The sequence below is a fragment of the Corvus moneduloides genome, chromosome 1 (genome assembly GCF_009650955.1).
Source record: "Corvus moneduloides isolate bCorMon1 chromosome 1, bCorMon1.pri, whole genome shotgun sequence".
Classification (NCBI taxonomy): domain Eukaryota; kingdom Metazoa; phylum Chordata; class Aves; order Passeriformes; family Corvidae; genus Corvus; species Corvus moneduloides.
The window spans coordinates 10,573,759-10,590,414 of NC_045476.1; positions in this window are offsets into that span (position 1 = coordinate 10,573,759).

Consider the following 16,656-nt stretch of genomic DNA (forward strand, 5'->3'; position numbering starts at 1 on the left):
TATTGCTATCATTTTCATTAGCTTGCTTCTGTTGCGTTTCAGGACTAGATTTATACTGCTTTGTGGTGGGCAATGTTTTCCAGCTTAGTGTGCTCGTCTGGGTGGGATTGTGCATATGGAAATCACCCAAATGTGAATCTTCCTGGGGGATAGAACATCCTCAGACATTTGTCCAACAGCAGTTGAAAGCAGATATCCAGCACCAATATACAACCACCTCCAAAGGAAATACTGATGATATCCATTGGTACTCAGCCTTAAGAACCCCATGGAAAGTCACCAAGTCCAGGCTGTCCCCTGCTCTCTCAGTCCAGGGACTCTAGGCTGGTGTTTGCTGGTGAGACAAGGCGTTGGATGAGATACTAAGATGCCTCCATGGCCCAGATGAACCCGGGTGCGAGGGAGTTGATGAGGGTGGAGAGAGAATGAAAAGCCTGTAGCACTTAAAGAAGAAAACTATAAGCTTATTCTCTCAAGTTTTTAAAGATAACAAAGTGTTTTTTGCAAATCAGATAAATTGTTTAATCAAAATCTCCTATACTTTTGTTGCTCATAGATTAGGAACACAACTCTCCTTTTGGAGTCCCTGAAATATGGTTTTATTTGGCAGGTGGATACAGAGAAGTTGATCTTTATTTGCCCCAAGCTGACACCAGTCGAGAGCAGACACTGCACTGCTCAGGGCCGTGCTGCAAACCAAGGGAAGGCTCAGACTTGGAGATCCCTGCTCAGTCCCTGCTCACCATTGTTGGGTCACAGTGGCAGTGCCAGTCCTGCCCAGCAAAATGATCAGCGATCCCTGCCAGAGAGCACAGGTAGTGCCTGCAGCTACCCTGAGATGCCAGAATGCAGAGGCCTGAACCCAGCAGTGGATGGCCAGGGGCGGCCCTGGCCCCATGCCTGCTCCCCCTGTCTGGTGGGATGGGGTTTACTGAGGGCTTTCCTAAGGGCAATCCTCTTTCCAGGGAGAACAAATCATGTAAAAAATTCAAATTCCCTCAAGAGAGTGAGATCACTCCACCGGGAAAGCCAGGTGTGCTCAGAGGGACCCCTGGAATTCAGCTGGAGGCAGCTGGTACAACCACAAAGCTCCTTTTGAGGGGTGGTAGCTCCAACACCTCTGCTGGCTCTTTTTGGCTGCCACGGGCTTGAACTGAGCACTTTACTGCAGGAATTAAAGAGGTAAAGCAGTCTGTATGTAGGCTCTGCCTAAGCATGGTGATGATACAAAATACACAGCAGTACCTGACTTAGGTTTTCCAGGAATTTTTTTAATTGTCAGGTGGGAGGTTACTGGCACACACCCATGGGTGAAAGCAGCTCCAAGGTGTTTGTCATTGTTCATTTAGGGTTTCCTTGAAGAACAATGTGAAGTCTTTGTCTTTACTGTGTTTTTAGTTAATATTTCTTTGAGAAATACTTTGCCACCCGAAACTACCTGTTGTGGTTAAGGTTGACCAACACAGTCTGCAAATACATCAAGTAATTTCTACCCCTGGAAAGCTGCATTGCTTTGAAGTAACAGGCTTTTTTTCAAAGTAATTAAACAGCTTTTGATTATTTTACCTAAGCAGCAAAAATATTCCCAAATAAAACAAGTTTGAAGTCAACTAAAACATCTTTTTCAATCCAGTCAAAAAATCTGTTATTTTTCCCTTCAGCAAGGAAGTAACCTGACAGATACATTTGGATAGCCCAAACTGTCTGTAAAAGCAATGCATAGGTGAAAGCCATCATGCACTTTATGAGAAGATTTCTTCAGATACAGTAATATTTCCAATACTGCCTTTGGTATTGGATCAACCTCCCGATACAAGCCTTCTGCTGAATTACAAGAAGCACAAAAAATCCTCAAAAAGCTTGCTTTGTTTGGCCAAAACATGTATAAACTCTAACAGAGAACCGGTGGAGCAATAAATAAACATGTTTAACACCTAAGGCACTGGTACCCTCCGCGGACTCCAAGAGTTCATTAAACCTTGCCCTGTAAACTTATGGACCAATTTTGTCTCATGCTGTCTGCTCTGCCAAGTTCTTGCTCCGTAATTCCCTAAACAGGATAAACTCCTAAACATTCAGCCAGCAGCGAGAGGAGCAGCAGCTGAGCGTACCCAGCAGTCCCCTCCACCTCCAGTGCTGCCGTGCCCGCAGCTCGCTTCGATCCCTGCTTTACACCATCACTGCAATCGATGGAGCAATCCGGGAACAGCCTGCACCTTCCTGCCAGGCGTTCACTGCCCGCCCCAGGCCGTCCCTACTGTCGGGATGCCTCTGCTCCGGCACTGCGATCTTGCTTGGAATGACAGCGCATGCCGGCGAGGGGCTGTGCCTGAGCTGTGCTAACAGATAATTCATCTCGGCTCTCTCCCTCCAAAAAGGAGGTGTGATAGCAATAGGTGCCCATACCTAGCTCACACCAAATGTGTGGCTTGTGGATGGCAAATGCCACAGGGGATAAATTCCCACATACACTCCAGGGATACGTATGCAGTTTTAAGTTGGCATGTTGCTCCCAATGAGTGAGGAAGGGAGGGCTTTATGAGACATTTGCAAAGTAACAAAATTTAAATGAAAAGCCTGCTGTATTCTTATGTCTCTTCCCATTATAGCAAAAAATTCAGAAAAGTGGCAATTCTGAAGTGTAGGAGGCTATCATGGTTTTTCTAGCATAAGAGAAAGGTTAAAGAAGCAAAGTATCTACCTACAACTGTTCCCTTTTTTTCCCCCCCATCCTTCATATACTTATTTTCTTCTTTGTGATATGGAGTTGTGATAAACACTTTAAAGTTCAATGGCTGGTTCCCAAGGGGCATCTGTGAAGGGCTGTTCTAGAATGTAGCCTCCAATCCTGCCTGTCCTGGGCACCAAGTGGGCGAGGGTTTAAATGGAGACACAGCTTGTGCTAGAAAGGGCTGAGCTGAGCAGGACCCAGCCATTCCCCTTTCAGGTTTCAGGCAGAGAAGAGGGGATGGGTAAGACTTTGTGCTGAGGGTGAGCAATAATTTGACCTTTTGTTTTACAAGGGTGATGCTGTTCGAAGCAGTCCAACTTTGCTGCTGGGTGTAGGGAGGTGGGAACCAGACAGCACTGTCAGCACCCAGAGGTACGTGGTATATGTCCTCCCTTGGCTGCCCATCTCTAAATGCTCATTTCTGGTCATTGGTCTATTATAAAAAAAGGGTCTGTACCTCTTCTGCACCCTCAGCTGTGTTTGCAAACACAGTGGCCACTGCAGGCCACCTGGTGGCTGTGTAAGAGTGGGGCAGCCTGGTCCTGCACCCGCAGGCTCTCCCTGCCCAGATGGATGCATATGGTGCTATATGGTGCTGAGGGAACTTTAGAAAATTGCCAGGTTTGAGAAAGAGCTGTGAGAAGCTGATTCACAAATGATGGGGTCAAGAGCTGATTGAGCTGAGACTCTCACCCTTCATCCTTATCTGACACAATCCAAAGACTTGGCTTCTTGATTTGACCATGAACGTGTCTTGGTACCTTGGACTGGCCCAGCAATTGCTGTGACCATGGCCTTACCATGGGATAGCTGCCTGCCATCCTCATCTTCAGCACTGGCTCAGGGGTCACCTTTCCTTGTGATGTAGCTGGCCCTTGTTGCTCCCAAGTTTTATTTCTTAGTTTTATCTATACTCCATGATTTTGCTGCCATAAACCATTTGAATTCATTGACCAGCATTCAATCACCAATTTAATTAAATGTTGACTTTCTCAATTTGGGGAAAACTACTGTTGTAGGAGGACAGTGCTGAATTAAGGTTATGTGGGATTTGAATGCTTCCTATTGAAATCAACACCAGGCTCCAGGTAACTTCAGTAACAAAAGCTGTAACAAAATGTAGAAGTATTTGTGCCTGTCACTATATGGGAATGGAGCACTTGACTGTGCTCTGGATATTGTGTACTGTTCAGAATTTTACAATAGTTACTTTTGAGCTGACATTTCAGTAAATTTCAAATAGCTGGAATAAATATACAGTTCTAGTAAATGGTTAATACAAATGATATGTTCCTACAGAGAAAGAATGATAACAAGTTCAGTAGTTATGAGGAATGGGAATTAAACTTGACAAACTGCATGGGCACAGTAGAATTGCAGTCATGAATTTTGCTTTTGACTGATACCAAGAACACATATTTGTTAGAAATTAATAATAATAGCACTGAAATATGCATCAACCCAAGCAGTAGTATAACTTTGTGTACTTGTGTGTCAAATTTAAGTGTCTGTCTTGAAGTATGTAATTGTTAAAGAAATACAGACTTTGGTCTGCAGAGATCAAGCATGAGTATATTGACTATATTTTGAAAAAAATGTGCAGCAATCTATTTCAAACTGGACACCTGCTATAGCTAAATTAATAAATATAAATGAATTATTTTTGCAAATAATTTCTCAAAAATGTTCTTTCCTCAATTTTTGAGTTTCAGAACTTCTGGTGCAGCATCTCATACAGAGAACAATGTCAGGAGACACCCTTAGAGCACGGAAGTAGACCGTGATGAAGTTCACACCATGGCTTTTCCATGTGTGTTATTCAGGATCTGGTGCAGGGCCACCCCAGCTCTGCCCAGCCCATGGCCACCACCCTAAGGTGACAGAATCTGTCTGAGCTTCCCTGTTGTGGATCTCAAGCAAGTGGTCACATGGGGGAAAGGTGCAGACCACTGCTCCTGAAAGCTTTCTCTGGACAGACAGCCAGTTGTCTGTCCCTAAATGTTTCTGGATTTGTGCCTGCTCCACTCCTGCCTTGAGAGAACTGTGCTGTTCCCTTCTTTCTCAGTCCCCTGCAGCCCAAACCCCAATTTCACAGGTGGTCTGTGCCCCAGTGTCAATGGGTGGTGTGACTTCTTGGCCCAGCACATTTTGGAACTGATTTTGTACTGTGTCTTTCTTCACAGGCTCTTTTGGAGAAGTTGCTGCTGCTAATTGATCTCGTGGAGGGCCAAGCTCACTCTTGGTCCTTAGTGGTCAACAGCATTTGGTCAATTTTGTACTGATTAGTGTTGGTCACTCCTGGCTTAAAAAGGGTAACTTCTGTCTGAATCACTAATGTTCTGGGGCTGTAAAATCTCTTTTAGCACATTAGCACTGTTTTGTAGTGTGATATTTGATGGATGAATGTGTGTTATCTATAACCTATTTTCTCCAAGCTCAGCCCAGAAAAACAGCGTGCTCTGCTCTCCTTGGGAATATTGCAGCGTACCTTCATTTTCAGTCATAACCACATTTAGACATAGTGCTGCTGTTTTAAATTGGCGTAATGAAATCTTGACAAGTGGTTTGGACAAACACAACACGAGCAATAACAGAGGCTTTAATAAAATGAAAGGATTTCCAGGGAATACCTTCATTTCTTCCATCCTCCAATTTAATTCTTTCTGAGAATAATCAGACCATAACATAAGACTAAATTCAAGAGATGAAGTTCAGCTGGAGAGGAAATAATGTCCATAAAATGTTTTCAAAGGTTGTTCATTTGTTTGAAATGAGTTCTGTGAGTCAGACTGATGTGCCTTAAATACTTCATAAGCAAAAATACGTTGCACTTGAAGTACGTTTTCATCTGGGGATCTTAGGGCGTTTTACAGGAAGGGTGAAGAATAACTGATGTTTCTGCCTGTTTCCAGCTGACAGCAGATGGCTGAGTCTTTCAAGGCAACTCCTCCAGACCTGATTTCAGTGGGGATGAATTCGATATGTCCATCCCATGACCTGGTGTATACACGAGATGGACACATCTGCCTTCCATGTCCTCCTCCCCACTGTGAGTTCTCACTGCAGCTTGAATCCATGATAAGGGAAAAGTACAAAGGTTTTGTGGTGTGTTTTAGGGCATTTGGCTGGAGAGTCAGAGGTGTTGTGTCAAAATAACAACTGGCTTATTAAGGAAATCCCAGAGCAAGCTTCAGTTCAGATAATCAAAGTAATCTCCGTGCAGGTCCAGAGAAACTCCAGATGCCCCCCTGATGTAATGCTAGGTTTAGTTTAGCAAGCTGCAGCTTTCCCGAGAGCTCAGCGGAGCTGCTTAGGGCAGTGCGACCATTTTTGCCCTCCCGTAGTCCATTTTGGACGACCCCGCGGTTTTGCTCCGGCAGCTATCAGCACTATAACCAGTGACGGCAAAGGAGGAGAGAAGGGTCTCCCATGAGGGTTTAAGAGGATCTTTTAATAGTTACATCTTGTCCCAGCAATCCCCCAGAGGCAGAGAGACCTCGTGATCCGGGCACAGGGGGGTTTTCTTAGGAGCTCAGGGGTGGTACATGGGCAGAGTTGGGGTACAGGAACCAACAGGGAGAGCCCGAGGGAGTGGCCAGGGCTAGGGGCAGGGGAAAGCGGGGGGGGGGGCGAAATATGGGATGAGAAAAGCAGTGGGCAAACAGATCACCACAGCCCCCTTCCCACACTGCTGCATGGTGAATAAATAGCAGCTGCTCTGCATCACCAGGACCACTCTGTTGTCAAACCTCTGCTCTGAAAGCATGTGCTCCTCACCTGCCTTGGTCTTTGGTCATGGTAACCCTGGTGAGAACCACAGGGGTGTCTGTGTCACAGCTCATTTATTCAGCAGAATGGGTATGTGGTGTGACACCAGCAAAACCCCTCCAAAATTCCAGTGATGACGACTTGTCCCACAGGGAACAACTACAGAGAAAAAATTCCACCTTTCTCCTGCTGCTGGGAAATCTTGAACATCAGTGGCATATAAGGGAGTGATGGCTGGGGAGGGACTGGGGCATTATGTGCCACCTGTTAATGTGGAAAGAATTGAGGATTGTTCCATACTTCCTTCTCCTATTGGCCCACAGGGTGCCGACAGTTCTGCTTGGCTGAGATGGCCAGTTTGAGTCAGGCCCCAGTGAAGGACATGGTACTCCCAGGTGAGAGAGTCCCTTTGCTGGACTTCTGTGTGTCCCACAGTTTCTCCTGGGCACGTAACTTTAGGCAGAAGCTTAACAAAAGTCAGTCAGGGATGATGAGACTGCATGCTTCATTAGTACCTTTTGTGTTTCATTGGACAGTGGGGCAATTAACACAGGGCTCATTACACAAGGACTTTGATCACTTTCTCTGCTTGTTCATCATAGTATTTCCTCTGAGAATAGCAGAGACTGTGATTAAGTGCAGGAATAATTCATCTAGTTTCTTCTTTGAGATTTCTATCACCTTTTTGGGGTCTAATTGTTTTATAGCCTTCATTCCTGAGGTACTTATGGCAGATCTGCATGAGCCCTGCACATAAACTGTGCTCTTCAGCTTCTGGTGGAGGTTATTTTCTGCTTCCAGCACAGACCAGTAGCTCCACTTGGAAAAACCTCAAAGCTACAGCCTCAAGGTCGAGCAAAGTCTAATAAAGTATTATGAGAACCACAAAACAAGTCAGAGTAAGCCCAAGGGGATATCTGCTTTGGTCTTGATCATTAAGATTAATGTAGAAACATTATAGAATGTTTTTATTAGGCCAAGACCCCTCCAATTACCCCACTATTTGTTACTGACAACAGAAAACAGATGCCCTTAGAGAAGAGTGTAGGAACAGGACAAGCAGGCAGTGATGTCTCTCAACAGTACTGTCCCAGCCTCAACAGCAGGACCTTCCTGAGATGTTTACAATGTCTGTATGTTTAATAGCTTTAGATGGAATTTTCCTGTATTGATTTGTCCAATATATGCATCATGAGAGAAGTAATCCACAGTCCTTTGTGAGGCCAGGAGAGGGGTCTAGAATATTCAGTTCCACAAGGAGCAATATGATGTTCTGCCCACAGTGCCAGCCTGCAGGGTGGGAGATGTGGGGCCCATTTCCATCACTGACACTGAGTGGGATGTGTGTGGATCACTGCCCTGTCTGTCCCGGGGCTGCTGTTTGCCTTTCTCCCTCTCTTACTCTCCCATCAGTTTCCATAAGCTTGACTGCAAAACCTCTCTGCAGAAGCTAGACCTGCTCTGCTGGAAATTTTGGACATGGAGACATAGGTTGCCTTTGTCCAAAATGTGCCTAAGGAATACTCTAAACGCAACAAAGAGGGACACACCCAGAAGAGAAAAGGACATTAAATAGCTTTAATTTTTGGGCCCTAGCTCCTCTGGGCCTCTCTTTCCTGCACCTATGAAATCCTCTCACTATGATGTCAATGGATGCTGTCACAAAACCTCTGCCAATTGTCATACACCACACAGGACTTTTTAAAGGGTGGTTTTGAAAATCTGAAGAGAGAAATTGCATAGGAAACTTGTAATAAATACTTTTCTGTTGGAAAGTTGGCTTTTAAGATATGGGTACTCTGTATGATTTCAAAATCTGAGGAAATGCAAAGACTTTTATTTCCAAGAGGCAGGATAATATCAGAGACAAAACATTTTGTTCATTAAAATATGGGGAATGAAACTTTGAGAGCAGTTTTCAACAGCTTTGACCAAAAATCAGTCTTGGGTTCCTAAGTCACTCAATCTTTACCTCTATTTCAAAGTATTGACAGCAGTTATTGTGTAGCTGAAGGTCTGCACTGAAGAGATATGGGTCATTCCTGCTGAAATCCATGCAATTATTGAAGTTTTCAAACATTCAGAATAAATTAAATGAGTAAGGGCTGAATATTCGCACATAGAATCTTTTATTTTTTAGGAAACTGGAAATGCATTTTGTCCACTTTTTAATGAGTATGTTAACAAATTATGTTTCACATTATTTGATTCATATGGGCACTAATATATTCTGCATATGAACCTGATGCAAAGAGGAATGCGGAGCCCAGTCAGTTGAGCACTGGAAGAAGCAAAGATTTAATTTCCTTTTCCTGCTCAGCACCAAGCTGATACAAAGGCCTCTCAGTGAGAAAAATAATTGTGCTCAGGGCTTGGCATATGGAGACACAGGGTATAGAGTGTGCAAACATCCCAGCTGGTGGGAGATGTTAATGCCTGGAGAGGTTCCAGATTTCCAGCCTTATCCCTGCTGAGAGCAGCCACCTCCCTGCCTGCAGAGCTTTGCTTCAGCACTCTCCTGCACCTGGCTTGGACTTGTGAACAGAACCACAAAAAAGCCACCAACCACACTCACTGGGATGGCTGGTCTCGGCTCAGCAGGGAGGGACCAGCACTGCCCCTGGGCTGGGCACCCTCTCCTCAGCCCCACAGGAATAGGAGGAGGCTCCTGAGGGAGAACCAGGACCCAACTGTGCGTATTTAACAGCCCAGGCAAGGTCCTAAAAGGATGCCCTCCGCTCTAGGGCAGATCTCTTCTTGTGTCTGCCTCTGAGCTCTGCCCTGGGCCTGTGTGTGGCGTGGAGACACCTGGGAATATTCAGATTGTGATGAACCAGCAGTTTCTAATTTGAAAAATATTTGTTTCAGTAAATGTTTCCTGGCTGGTGCTGCTGGAGTATTTTTGTCTGTGCTAACAGTATCATATTGCTGGGAGGGGAAGCTCATTCCACCTAATTGTACTAAGTGTGTGGTGATGGAGGTGGGAACCTAATTATCTTCATCAAATTGATTTCATTTTGGTTACCACATGGCTATTAGAGGAATGACAATAAATTTTGGTCTCTTTGATCATGACTGGAGTTTAACCAACACTCCTAAAGTCATTAATGTGTTATGCCTCCCCCAGGCTAATGATTTGATTACCATGTAAATGTACTGAAGCCAAACAGTTCAGCTATACATTATGGATGATGGATAGAAAGTTTTGAGAAAATACATGTTGAAATAAATACACCTGAAACACAGAGAATGTCAGCTACTGGCAGGCAGGGAGGGACAGAGAATTGTAGAACCACAGAAGATCTCGAGTTGGAATGGTCCCATAAGGATCATCAAGTCCAGCTCCCTGCTACTTGCAGGGCTACCTTGAACTAAACCATCATCCAGAATATTTATGAAAAGCTGCACAGATGCCTCTTTGTAACTTATGTCTTCTCATGACTAAATCCTTGCTGTGTAGGGCTGTTGATCTCTCTGTGAGATCAGAGAAAGCTGTCTCAGCCCCTCAGGCCCACAGTGGTGCTGTTAGCAGATGTAGGAACAAAGTACACCCAGAAGCTTTATTTCAGATCAGTCCTGAGCTAGAAGACTTGAGGAATCATTGAGAGTCAAGTCCAGCTCCCACCACTGTGGATGCTTCCCCATGGCTTGCCTCTGTGATGGGGACTGAAGTGCTGAACTGCCACTGGGGAAAAACTGGAACGTGTCTTATGTACCTCTTATGTTCTTATGTACCTCTGTATACAGTTATATAGTGCCAAGAGACTCAGTGGAATTTTATCTTTGTGAGGTTTTAGTCTCTTTTTTTCTGATATGCCAAAAAATATGGGTTATACCATGATATGTTAGTATTTGTGCCTATTGTAAGATATGTGTATGTACATGTTGATAATATACTTGTTACTAATGTGCTATAGTTATCACATAATATAACACAATATGACAAATAGATTTTGCATTTAAATATCCCATAATGTATTTTAATGTGTTTTATCTTAAGCCCTTTCTGGCTTACTACCATCCTCTTTTCTCTTTCCCAGGTCGATTTGTATTGAAAGGGTGTACTTTAGTGCTTTAGGTCAGGAAACTGAGGCCAGCAGTTCAAATGATCCAATGTCTTCTTGCCACCAGGCTGAGCCAGACATTGTGCCCCTCATAGGTTTTTGTCTGAAAGTGCTGCAAAACCAGGATTCCCCAGCCTTCCCAGGCAATTGATTCCTCAGGGCAATTAAAGAAATTATGGTACTTGAGCTGATCAGGAGCATTGCACACCATCTGTAGCTCACCAGGGCAGAGGCTTTCTCCTCACCGGGTTCCACACTGGCTGTTCAGGAAGGCTTATGGAGGAGGAAGATGTTTGCCCAAAGGGTGCATGGCCTGTCAGAGGCACTTCTCACCTGCAGGACTTTGCTGTGGCCACCTTGGCCCTCTGTGCCTCAGTTCCCCATCAGGAAGGGATCAGCATCTGTACTGTTCACTACTCTGGTAAGGACAGGGGATGCATTAGGTGTACTACAGCTAAAATGGGTCTATTTGGAACAATAAACATGTGTGTTATTCCAGCATTATTTGTAAGTGCTTTTCAGTTATGTGTGTTCACAGGGAGGTGAGGGGAGATGGTCTGGGTTTATACAGAAGGGGACAAGGGGACCTGTGTTTGCACTGTCACCATCACTGTGCAGAGTGGTGCCTTTGTCTGCCTCCCTTTTAGCCCCCTCCACCATGTTGTCTACTCTGAAAGCATATCCCAGGATAAAAAAGAGAAACAAAAGGGTACCAGGTGTTCAGCAGAATCAGCTTCCCTGCTCTGCATTACTGGGCACCTGCCTGGACTCCAGTGTCAGGGACTTGGGGGGGGAAACACTTTTTTCAGAGGCAGTCCTGGCTTAAATGGAAGTAAAGCTACTGCTTAAACAGCAGGACATACAGTCTTGTATCCCCTTTTCTAGGAGAGGAGTCATCGGCCAGCTGATGGGCCACTGAGCACCAATGTCCTGGTTCAGCACATAGAATGGAGTCCTTAAGCAAATGTATATAAATATAGGTATAGAAATATGCACATATAAACATACATGTATGCCGAAGCTACCGGCCCATGGGCAGCAGAAGCTCCTTGGATACAATGAGGGTTTTTCCCTTTGGAAAGCAAACCAAAGGCCAGCCCTGCCAAGCTGGAGGCAGCTGGTTTGTTTGCTTGCTTTTCCTGGGCATCTCCTGCCATTTCCCCGGTGCAGGCTGCTGCTGCCAGTGCCTGGGGAGAAGGATGTGAATGACTGAAGGGCTCTAGTCTGTTAATTTATATTAATGAATATAAATTAATGCAGTTTTCTTTTCTCTGGCTTGCAGATATTAAAGGCCACTATGACTCATAAGCACGATCTATCTCATCACTGGTGGCAATAACACGTTAATCATCTCTGGTGGGAGCTCCTGTTGCAGGGTGAGGAGCTGGCACGCAGGGCTGGGTGAAGGCAAAGGATCCTGTGCAGTTCTACAGCTGCTGCAGGCACGAGACAAGCACCATGTGGCAACCCAAGTAACTTCCACACCCAGCATCTCTGCAGCAATCTGTCCCTGTGTGGCTTAGGACCCCTCTAGCAGTAAAAAAGTCAGGTTAGAGGATAGGAAGAGTGTCAAACTATGAAACCAGTAATAAGAGTAACAGTTGAACTATTGCAAGCCTCCCTGTAAAAGATGCAGAGAAGTGCTCTGTTTAAGCTGTATTTTTAGTTCGGTTTACAGTTTCTCCATGTGTTGTTCTACATTTATCTATATTAGCAGCAGGCGCTTGGCAGTGCTAGCAGGGGAACACAAAAGCGCCTGACCTCAGTGGCACCATGGTTCTGAAAACAGTTGATTTGGGACATCACTGTGCATCTTTCTGCCAGGTAAATTTGTAATGAGAGTTGGCAAGGAGAAAGACTCAGCAGCAAAATCTGAGCATGTTTATGGAAAATTAAGTTGATCTTATGGACCTGGTCCTGGGACAGAGGTGCTGCACTGCTGTGATGAGGGGGGGAACCACACTAAATTGTCCTTTCTGTCTTCCCAGGAAGGTTTGTCTAATCTTACCTGCAGTGACTGAATAGAGCTTTTTCTCATGAAAACTGTGGGAAGAATGACAAAGGAGGGGAGAAATTAGCAGCAGGACTAAAGTATGGCACTCCCTGGCCAATCCCATAAGCACTAAAATGCTTCACCAGTTTAATGTAATTTCACAGGGTAATCTTCAGGCAACCTTGTCTGGAGACACTCGCAGGCTGATTCGGCACCCAGTGGTGCAAATCATTGAGTTGCTCTGTGAAAGCACAAGGAGAGGGAGTGACGAAATCTTTTCATGTACATTTTTCCTCTGACCTTAACCCCCCCAATTCCCTTCATAAACTGAATTCTGCTCTGTTGCACTACTCTAAGTCCTTTGAAGTCCTTTGCATTTAGGTGGCAGATGAACAATCCCATAGTGTAGTGAGACGAAATAGTTTTTGGCATTTCACTGACGTTTTTGGGATCCACATCCCTCCTTGAGTGAAAAAGGGTTATTTTCTGAATGATTCAGTCTTCACTTTTGCCACAGTTCTTCAAGAAAGACCAGCAGGTGATGAGACAAATAGATGTACAATTTAGCTACTTCTGATCTCTGCCTCACCCCTTAAGTAACTGCAGAAGAAGATGAAAAATATTTTACGAAAGCTGCACACAGAAAACAGAGCTGAACTTGTACAGCAAATGTTCTAAATAATGAGAAAGGTTCTTCAAATGTATTTTCACTTGTTAGAGGGTCAAAGAGGTACCAGGTCAGATGAAAAAAATAGATCTGGAAAATGCTGAGACACCACAAGGAAACTCTAATGCAAAGGTTCAGATGGCAGTGATGTATGATTTTGGTTTTCCAGTGTGCACAGAAGTGTCAGGGCTAGGAACAAAGATTTGGCACAAAAAAAAGATTTACATGGACTTAATACTCTTATCTCTCAAGTTGAAACATGAATTTGGTATTTACCTAACTCTTGTTGCCAGTAAGGACCCTTTCAATGTTTTCAATGGCAGCAAAGTTAAGTCAAGAGTAAACTCCTCCACCAAATGTCGAAATAGGTGCAGTATATGTTAATTTATCCAGCCACTAAAACTTACAACTGGAACAGCTTTTTTCTAGAATTTGAAAATGTTCACGCTTAACATTAAAAACAGGTCAGTCTGTTGCATATATATATATATATGTACTGTATCTTTTTCTTATAGCCTGATAGTATTAATACTCAAAAGACATCTTTCTTTGACGAGGAATAGTCACTGGTTTATAAAATGGAGAAACAGAAGGTCCTGTGGCTTGCAGATGCTTTGACTGGAGTCACCTCCCCATGCACAGCCCTGTGAATGCAGGAGCCTGGATTCCCTCCCATCAGTGGAGAGAGGCCAGACCCTTGACAAGGTGATTTCTCCACGTCTCTTTGACACCGTTTTAAATGGCACGAATCATCTTACGGATCCACTTTTCTCTGTGCAGGGAGCTTAGGAAATGGATTCAAAGGTGAATTCACCTATCCTCTGAGTGGATGAAGTGGTTAAGGTGAAAATGATCCTAGAACAAAGGAGGTGTTCCTGTGCTGTGAACTCGTTGCCTGGAGGGAAAGTGCTCCCTCCTCTGGGGATCTTCACTTGTTCATCTCTTCCTCACTTCTGCAGGTAAAAGCTAGACAAGAACCTAGGTCTGCTCTGTTCCCAAGTGAGCATCCCCAAACCAGCTGTGTTATCAAGTCTTTTTTGTTCTCTCTCATGCCAAAAGGTTATTAAATTATAATAACAAATAATTTAGCTTTTTCTGTATATTGTGAAACGATATAAACATGAGACACATCCTCTGCACACAAGTGCTTAACTTTCTGGGGTTTACAATTCTTGCCTGTCCCTTTTGCCAGCAACCTGAGGTTTTATCAGTTGATAATCTGCTGCTGAAAACCTGGGATTTAGGAAGCGAAGTCCCACTGTTCTATGTGATGGTCAGGATTTCAGGAGCCTGTGGTGCCAAGGGGATGCTGTTGTTATTCCTGAAAATACTTCCCTTTACCACTGAGACCAGGACATGAACAAACCATTTGCTTTAGAAAAAACAGTTCACTTTAGAACCCACAGCAGAAATGTGTTGTCTCAGATTTAAGAGTTAACACTCTTAAGTGAGTAAAAAACTGAATTTACTTGTTAAGATAAAAAGAAATAAAATGAATTAATAGCGAATACTGTGCCATGGAAGGTAGGGCTGGGTGTAGCTGGGCTGGTGCTGCTGGGAAGGAAGGGAACTGCACCTAAACCACTTCCTCCAGGGTATGTCAAACACAGCCTGTGCTAACATCTGAGCATGACTTTGAGGTTGCAAGAGATGGAGGGCAGCAGTTAGTCTGTCGGAAGAACAGGTCAACCTGACAATGTGTACCATTCTTCACATGTTTATTTTTATTTGCAGGAGGTATTTTTTGGTAACATTGTGTGTAAAGGAAGGAGCTGTCCCCTCTTGGCTTGAATCATTTAATGGCATTATAGGCTGTAAAGGCATCTGTTCAGGGCTGGAGGAGAATGAACAGGACCTTTTCCTTTCTGTGGCAGAAGAAGACTTTAATCGTCTGGTGGAAGTAATTCTGTATTGCAAAGGAAGTTGATAAAATAGAACATAAACTTCTATAATAGAGGATTTAATTACCAGGAAAGCCAGGCTGAATAAAGCATTTGAGCAGAACTATTTCATTGCTGAAAAGGCAGTAATTACTAATCCCCCTTTTCCAAGGCCATGTCATTTATTCAGGAGGCCTTGGAGTGGTAAGAAACCATGTGTCTATGTGTGTGTGTTTGCTTGTATGTCTTTGAGTTTTTGGATTTTTCTTTTTTTTGTTTGCATCCAAGAAGACTGTCACTACACTTTAAAAAAGCTCAGATTTTCTCTGACTTACGCAGATTTCCAACTAAACTGGTCTTTCCACATGATCAAGCTGAAACTAGCCAAACTAATCAGGTCTCAGGGCTGGACAATAGGCACAATGGTAATGAATCAAATAGCTTAAAAAGCTCTTAGATTGCTGTTTCATTCTTCAACACACGAGCGTGGCTATCAAGGTTTAACTTCAGCACAAGGACTTATTTATTTTACTTGAGAAACAGGCACTTTTATGAAGCCCTCTATTAGCCAATATATCAGCTTGTTCATGTTTTATTCTGCCGTTTTTCTAATATAGTTGAAAAAGAAATAACTGTGCCTGGTGATGCAGGGGTATACCCTGTAAAGTTTTAAATGAAGTTCAGGAATTTACCTTTTAAACTTAATGAGATTAAACACGGAATCTATCCATAGTTTGCCCTAATGACTGCTTTGTAGTTTGCGTCACAGTGTGTGCCATGGTCAGGCAGTAGCAGCTTCTTTTGGAGGAGAAAACAGGCTGGGAGCCTCCTGATGTGCTCTCAGCCATGGCCAAACTGAGGCCATGGCCCTCAGGAGAGGGCTGAGGGACTGCCAGGCTGTGGGAAGTCCCTGCAGGAGTCTCTTCCCCTCCACGTTCCCTGTGTCTGCACTGGGGCTGGTTTCAGCACGTCCCCGCCAGGGTCCCCCTGTCAAGAACACTGATGCTGTGCACAACTTTTCCCAGGGGAAGAATTTGGGTGTTCACATTTTTTAACACAAAAATAATAAGCTCATCATCTTGAGGGGTGGATAAGGGCACAGAGTGCCTTTCCACTGGTGTTCCTGTCCGCTTAGGGCAGTGTTACACTGCTCTGACCATTTCTACTGGTAGGGAAGTAACCACTGTGTCTGGGGCTGTGCTGAGGAAGAGACTATGGGGTTTGCTTTACCTATACCCAGTTAAAGAGTAAAACTGGTGAGTGCAAATACACTTTGATTGACAAATATCCAGAATCTGCGTCTTTTTTTGCTCAAGGCAAAAGTCCACCATGGCTGTGATGGAATTGGGTCAGCTCACAGTGACTTTTTTTCCACACAAGCAACTTCACCTTGCCAATGCCTTCTTCTCCCTGTTTCTCTTTATCCTGCCCCAATACCTAATAACATAGATCCAAGCTGAGGAAATGCAACTGCAGCACAGTCTTAGCTTGAAAACAGAGCTATGCATAGCCCCTGCTGGGGAAGGAAAGCCATGGGATGGTCTGTGAGGGTC